This window comes from Gossypium hirsutum, chromosome A08 (assembly GCF_007990345.1).
Source record: "Gossypium hirsutum isolate 1008001.06 chromosome A08, Gossypium_hirsutum_v2.1, whole genome shotgun sequence".
Classification (NCBI taxonomy): Eukaryota; Viridiplantae; Streptophyta; class Magnoliopsida; order Malvales; family Malvaceae; genus Gossypium; species Gossypium hirsutum.
Window position 1 is genome coordinate 120,020,824 of NC_053431.1, and position 7,866 is coordinate 120,028,689.

The window sequence follows — 7,866 nt, forward strand, 5'->3', positions numbered from 1 at the left end:
CACCACCGAAACCAAGATCACCTTATAGTTTAATGAAACCTTACTTTGAAGCTTTAAGAGGATATTTGGCTGTTTAGTCGAACGAGAAATCGAAACCCAGCACGTTAGGGCACGTTTCCTCGATTTTCCAAACGCGAAATATTGCTTTATTTAAAAGTTTAAAAGGATATTTGGCTATTTGGTCGAACAAGAAACCGAAACCCAGCACGTTAGGGCACGTTTTCTCGATTTTCCAAACGCGAAATATTGCCTTATTTAGAAAAATTTTCCTTTTGGTGTTTAGTGTCGATGTTTGACAAAACAATAATGAATACAACAAGGTGAGCAAAGTAAAGTGAGTAACAACAATACAATAGGCAAAATGAAATGACGAGGCGATTACAAAGCATACAAATAAATAAATAGGACGAACATTTTAGAAAAAGCACATGCGTACATAAATAAACAAACGACGACTAACAATAATGACAATAAATACAATTATGTAAAAATGTATATGCATATAATTTTAAACCATAAGATAAGAAATGCATATAAATTAAGAATATGAAAACATAGATAAGTATGTACACATATATGAAACCGGTAAATACTATGAAAAATGTAAATGTGCATTTATATATTTACAAATCGTGATAATATAAAGTATATGTATGTGAATTATAAAATATGTGAAATATACAAAAAGCATTTTTAAGAGTGTAAAATATATAAGTATGTATATGATGTAAAATATGCATAAATATATGTAAGTGTATAAAAATTATGAAATGTGAAAAAAACATTTAAGTATGTATAAGTACGTATATATACATATTATAAATATATAGATATATAACAAAGCATAAACTAATAATAATAATAATAATAATAATAACATTGGAATATAAAAGAAACGTACATAAAATTAATAAAATATTAAAATAAAGTGAAATGAAAAACGTTAAATACAAAAATATATGTGTATACACATACGTAATGAAATATTTACTAGTACATAGTTATAAAAATAGTAATACTAATAATACTAATAATATAAAAAATAACAAGGATATTTGATAAAAATACAAAAAAACGGGGTAAAAAGGATTAAAATCGAATTAAAAACGCAGTTGTAGGGCCAATTAAAAATGAAAACAAAGAAAAGGGACTTGATTGTAACGCGCGTGCAACTTGGAGGGTTAAAAGCGCAATAAACCCAAGTATTAAAACGCTGCGCAGCATGGGGGACCAGAATGAATTCGGGGCGAAACCATGGAGCTAGATTAAAAATAAAGAAAAGCTTGATTGTAAACTCCCGAAAAAGCGGAAGGGCTAAAAGTGCAATTAGCCCTTCCAAAGAAAAACACGCGGATCCTCCCTGGTGCGGGTCGGGTCGACCCGACCCGCGATCAAAACGACGTCGTTTTATTTGTTTAAACTGGGGGTCCAAAACGGTGCGTTTTGGCCCCCTATAAAAGTCAAAAAATTTCAAAAAAAATCATTTGTAAGGCTGAGGGAGAAAAAAAAGAAAAGGGAGAGAGGAGAGGGGAGCCCGGAGCGATTTCCGGCGAAGGGGGGGGTCACCGGACGGCCACCGGAGGCTCGCCGGCGCCGGCGCCGGCCACCGCACGCGGTGGCCGGAAAGGTAAAATTTTTTATTTTTTTTTTGTTATTCTTTTTTATAAGTTTATGCTATGTATAGATATATATAATAGATGAATTTTCGAATAAAAATAAAAGAAACCTTAGATCTCTGCCTTTCTGTTTCGGATCTTTTTTCGCTTCAATCTGCTTTTTTTTGTATTTTAAGTAGTGTTACAACTGAGAAATGAAAAAGAAAAAAAATCCTCCCTTTTTACATGCTTGTTTCGGCTTTTATAGCCTTATTTGCTCTCTGTTCTTTGTTGTTTTGTGTTTGCAGGGTATGGAGGGCACGGTGGAGTGTCAGACGCGTGGGGGTAAGGGGTAGTGCGCCGCTATAGTGGAGCAGGGTATGGGCAACGGCGTGGCAGACGAAAAGGCATGCGGCGGCTGAGGCTGAAGGAGGCTAGGGTTGCTGAAAAATCTTAAGCAAATGGGCTTATTATTTGGGCTAGGGTTTGATGTAAATTGGGCTTGGGTAATTTAGTTTGGGCCAGGCATAATTGGGCTTGTACAGCTGCCCCTCTTTGCTCATTGTCGTGTAACGAGAATAGAGCAAAGACTTTCAGGAAAGACCAATTTGCCTGGTCGCCGAGTCTGACTTCTTTGGTGCTCATTATTCTTCAGGTAGCTTTATTATGCTCTACTGCAACCTCGGGGAGATAAGTCTTGCTATTTTAACCCGCTCCGTTGTAACTTTAGGAAGATAAGGTTTGTTTGGATCTGCTCTACTGCAACTTCGGGAGATAAGTCTGTGATTTTCAATCTACTGAGACTTCAAGGAGATCTGTTGTGGCTTTTAGCCGCTCCAACGCCATTTCAGGGAGAAGATATTTGATTTCCAGCTTGTTACCCTACTACTTAGGGGGTTAAGATCTGTAAATTCAGCCTGTTACCCTACTGCTTAGGGGTTAAGGCCCTTCGCCTTCGATCTGTTTCCCTACTACTTAGGGAGATAAGATTGTAATCTTCGATCTATTCCACTATTTAATACAGGGAGATAGAGTTATCAGCTTCAATGTACTCCACTGTAGTCACAGGGAGGTAAAATCTGCCATCTTCGATCTGCTTCGTTGCCAAATACGGGAAGGCAAGATCTGCAATCCTCAATCTATTCCACTGTCAAATACAGGGATAAGATCTGCTTTCTTCGATCTACTTTACCACCAGTATGGGAAGACAAGATTTGTATCTTCGATCCATTTCCTACCAATATAGGAAGATAGGATCAGCTATCTTCGATCTACTTCACGCCAATACATGAAGACAAGATCTGCTCTCTTTGATCTACTTCGCCACCAATATGGGAAGACAAGATCTGCATCTTCGATCCATTTCCTACCAATATAGGAAGATAGGATCAGCTATCTTCGATCTACTTCACGCCAATACATGAAGACAAGATCTGCTTTCTTCGATCTACTTCGCCACCAATATGGGAAGACAAGATCTGCATCTTCGATCCATTTCCTACCAATATAGGAAGATAGGATCAGCTATCTTCGATCTACTTCACGCCAATACATGAAGACAAGATCTGCTCTCTTTGATCTACTTCGCCACCAATATGGGAAGACAAGATCTGCATCTTCGATCCATTTCCTACCAATATAGGAAGATAGGATCAGCTATCTTCGATCTACTTCACGCCAATACATGAAGACAAGATCTGCTTTCTTCGATCTACTTCGCCACCAATATGGGAAGACAAGATCTGCATCTTCGATCCATTTCCTACCAATATAGGAAGATAGGATCAGCTATCTTCGATCTACTTCTTGCCCCGGGAGATAGAACTATCAGCTTCAATGTACTCCACTGTAATCAGGGAGGTAAAATCCGCCATCTTCAACCTGCTTTGCTGCCAAATACAGGAAGGCAAGATCTGCAATCTTCGATCTACTTCGCCACCAATATGGGAAGACAAGATCTGTATCTTCGATCCACTTCCTACCAATATAGGAAGATAGGATCTGCTACCTTCGATCTACTTCACGCCAATACATGAAGACAAGATCTGCTTTCTTGACTTCAATCTATCCCACTGTAACTTCAGGGGTATAGGATTAGTCTCTTTGATCTGTTCTCTGGGGAACATGACCTGCAAAATCCATTTCATGGACCTATTTATGCCTAGTGTTTAGGATGACATGATCAGAATGAATCAAATGCTCCTAACTAGATGTGTATGTATTATATTTGTAGAACGTCATGAGAATGATCCATTTTTAATGCTTAGGTTGTCATTCCTCATTGTTCATCAAGGTTCTATCACTGATGTCTTCTTGTTCAGCCAGTACCTTTGACAGAAGACCTAAAGGAATAGATGCAATTTGAACTATTCTTCCTCCAATGTTTCCAACCCTTAGGTTTGGTTAGTTCTAAACAATAGTCCTGTTTCAGGTCCTCGTATTATTTAGAAACTTTCAGAGTAATATGCAGAACTCCTTCTGTATGTGTATTGTCAGTCCATTAATCGTTATCTCAATGAAAAATGCTTGAAAAATATTATCAAAATGGACAAAATGAAATTTTGTTGAGAGCAAATCTCTAAACAAACAGATCAAGATAGCAAATTTTGCTGAGATACGGGATGAATAAGATGAAAAAGATTATCACAATGAATAAGATAGAATTTTATTGAGAGCAGAGCTTTAAATGAACAAATAGCAAATTTTGCTAAGATGTAAATAAGATAAAAAGATGCCCCAGATATCGCAGCATGAGCTTCTCTGCACAAACTCTGTGTTTAGAAGTCCTAAAAGACTTTGTTGATGCCCCAAGATGCAGCATCTCTCCTTCTTGTTAATTCGGAGAAGACAAAACTACTCTATGCCTCATCTTTGATCGAAAATTTGAATTGCCCATTCCTGGTTTTCAATTCAAAGCCCCTTTGGTCTCAAGGTGCCCTTTGCGGGTTTTCGCCTTGGCCTCTCCCTTTTTTTTTTTTTTTTTAGGCAAAGTACCTCTTCACTGAATCCGAATTCACAGGATTGGGCAAGCTTTTGCCATCCATCCCAGTTAAAATTAATGCCCCTCCTGAAAAGGCCTTTTTTACTACATAAGGTCCCTCCCAGTTTGGCATCCACTTTCCTCTGAAGTCCTTTTGTATGGGAAGGATCTTCTTCAGTACCAAATCCCCTTCATGGAAGTTTCTAGGACGAACTTTCTTATTGTAAGCTCGCATCATTCGTTTCTGGTACATTTGACCATGACGGATAGCTCTTAACCTCCTTTCTTCAATCAAGTTCAGCTGATCATATCGGGCTTGGACCCATTCTGCTTCGTCTAACTTTAATTCTGAAAAAACTCGGAGAGAGGGAATTTCAACCTCAATTGGTAGCACTGCCTCCATTCCATAAACCAAAGAGAATGGTGTTGCCCCGGTAGAAGTCCTGACGGATGTTCGATAAGCATAGAGGGCGAATGGCAACTTCTCGTGCCAATCTCTATAGGTCTCAGTCATTTTCCCTACAATTTTTTTGATATTTTTATTGGCTGCCTCCACCGCACCATTCATCTTCGGACGATATGGCGATGAGTTGTGGTGCTTGATCTTGAATTGATTACAAACCTCTGCTATCGTGCTATTATTCAAATTTAATGCATTGTCTGATATGATCCTTTCAGGCATTCCATACCGACATATGATTTCCTTCTTTAGAAACTTGCTGACCGCTGTCTTTGTGACGTTGGCGTAAGAAGTAGCCTCTACCCACTTAGTAAAGTAGTCAATCACTACAAAAATGAAACGATGTCCGTTTGAAGCCTTTGGCGATATTGGCCCAATGACGTCCATGCCCCACATGGAGAAAGGCCATGGGGAAGTCATGACGTGAAGAGGTGATGGAGGCACATGAATTTTGTCTCCGTAAATCTGGCATTTATGGCACTTCTTAGCATACTTGATGCAGTCTCCTTCCATGGTAGACCAATAATATCCAAATCTCATGATCTGTCTGGCCATTGTGAAACCGTTAGCGTGTGTTCCACAAATACCATCATGGACTTCTTCCAAGATCTGCTTGGCCTCCACAGCGTCTACACATCTTAACAACACCTGATCTTTTCCTCTTTTGTACAGGATTTCTCCATCTAAGACGTAACCACTGGCCAGCCTCCTCAACATTCTCTTGTCATTCTCAGTTGCTTGGTTCGGGTATTCACAATTTTTCACGTATCGCAATATGTCCTGATACCAAGGGTTGTCGTCCTTTTCTTCTTCCTCGTCAATATTACAACAGTGGGCTGGAGCATCATAAATGCTCATTTGGATAGGCTTCACATCCTCTGGTCTATTTACTTTGATCATGGAAGCCAATGTAGCTAAAGCGTCGGCCATCTGATTCTCGTCTCGTGGGAGATAACAAAAAGTGATGTCGTCAAACTCCTCAATCAATTCTAGGACTATCCTTCGGTAACTAATCAACTTAGGGTCTCTTGTTTCCCATTCGCCTTTGAGCTGATAAATTACCAATGCCGAATCCCCATATACCTCAAGTACCTTGATTTTGCGTTCCATAGCCGCGCGGATTCCCATGATACATGCTTCATATTCCGCCATGTTATTTGTGCAATCAAAATCTAGTTTACTGGTGAAAGGATAATGATCACCGTTTGGAGATACCAAGACTGCCCCAATCCCGTTGCCCATGGCATTTGAGGCTCCGTCAAAATTTAATTTCCAAGTATTGCCTTCTTGTGTGCTCGCTTCAGTAGTTGCCACATACATCAGATCCTCGTTTGGGAAGTCAAAGTTCAAAGGCTCATAATCGTCCAGGGCTCTACTTGCTAGAAAATCTGCTATCGCGCTCCCTTTTACAGCCTTTTGATTCACATAGGTTATGTCAAATTCAGATAGTAGAATTTGCCATCGGGCCATCCTTCCGTTTAGAGCAGTTGACTCCATCATGTATTTCAGAGGGTCTAACTTTGAGATTAACCAAGTCGTATGGTACAACATGTATTGTCTCAATCTCCGAGTAGTCCAAACCAATGCGCAACATAATTTTTCAATTGGCGAATATCTCGTTTCGCATTCGGTGAACTTCTTACTGAGATAATAGATCGCTCTTTCTTTTCGTCCTGACTTATCATGTTGGCCGAGCACGCACCCCATGGAATTCTCAAATACTGCCAAGTATAGTATCAACGGTTTGTCAGGGCAAGGTGGCATCAGTACTGGGGCGTTGGACAAGTAATGTTTAACTCTTTCGAAAGTTTCCTGGCACTCCTCATCCCATACACCTGGATTGTGTTTCCTAAGAAGGCGGAATATGGGGTCACATTTCTCAGTTAATTGTGAAATGAATCGAGCGATGTAATTCAGTCTTCCTAGGAAACCCCGAACTTCTTTTTGAGTACTTGGCGGAGGTAATTCTTGTATGGCCTTAACTTTGTCTGGGTCAATTTCAATTCCCTTTTCGCTGACTAAGAATCCTAGCAGTTTTCCTGATCTAGCCCCGAAAGTACACTTGGCTGGGTTAAGTTTTAGCTGGAACTTCCTTAACCTCAGAAACAGTTTTCTCAGAACTTGCACGTGTTCCCTTTCTGTTTTGGATTTTGCGATCATGTCATCAACATAAACTTCTATCTCTTTATGCATCATATCATGGAATAATGCTACCATGGCTCTCTGATACGTTGCTCCCGCATTTTTCAATCCAAAAGGCATCACTTTATAACAAAACGTCCCCCACATCGTTATGAATGTGGTCTTTTCCTTGTCTTCAGAAAGCATCTTAATTTGGTTGTACCCGGAGAAACCATCCATGAAAGAGAACAGTGAGTATCCGGCCGTGTTGTCTACCAAGGTATCGATATGAGGCAGTGGGAAATTATCTTTTGGGCTGGCTTTGTTCAAGTCTCTGTAGTCCACACACATTCGCACCTTCCCATCTTTCTTAGGAACAGGGACTATATTGGCTACCCATTCTGAGTACTTGACCACCTGTAAGAAACCAGCATCGAATTGCTTCTTGACTTCTTCCTTTATTTTTAGCAAGACATCAGGCCTCATCCTTCGAAGCTTTTGTTGGACTGGTTTGCATTCTTCCTTTATAGGCAATCGGTGTACCACAATATCAGTACTTAAACCTGGCATATCTTGGTAGGACCATGCGAAGACATCTTTAAACTCTTGAAGCAACTCAACAAGGTCTCGCCTTGTTTCCTTGGCAATGCAAGCGCCAACTTTTACCTCTCTGCCCTCCTCTAAGATCACGACTTCTACTGATTCCTTAT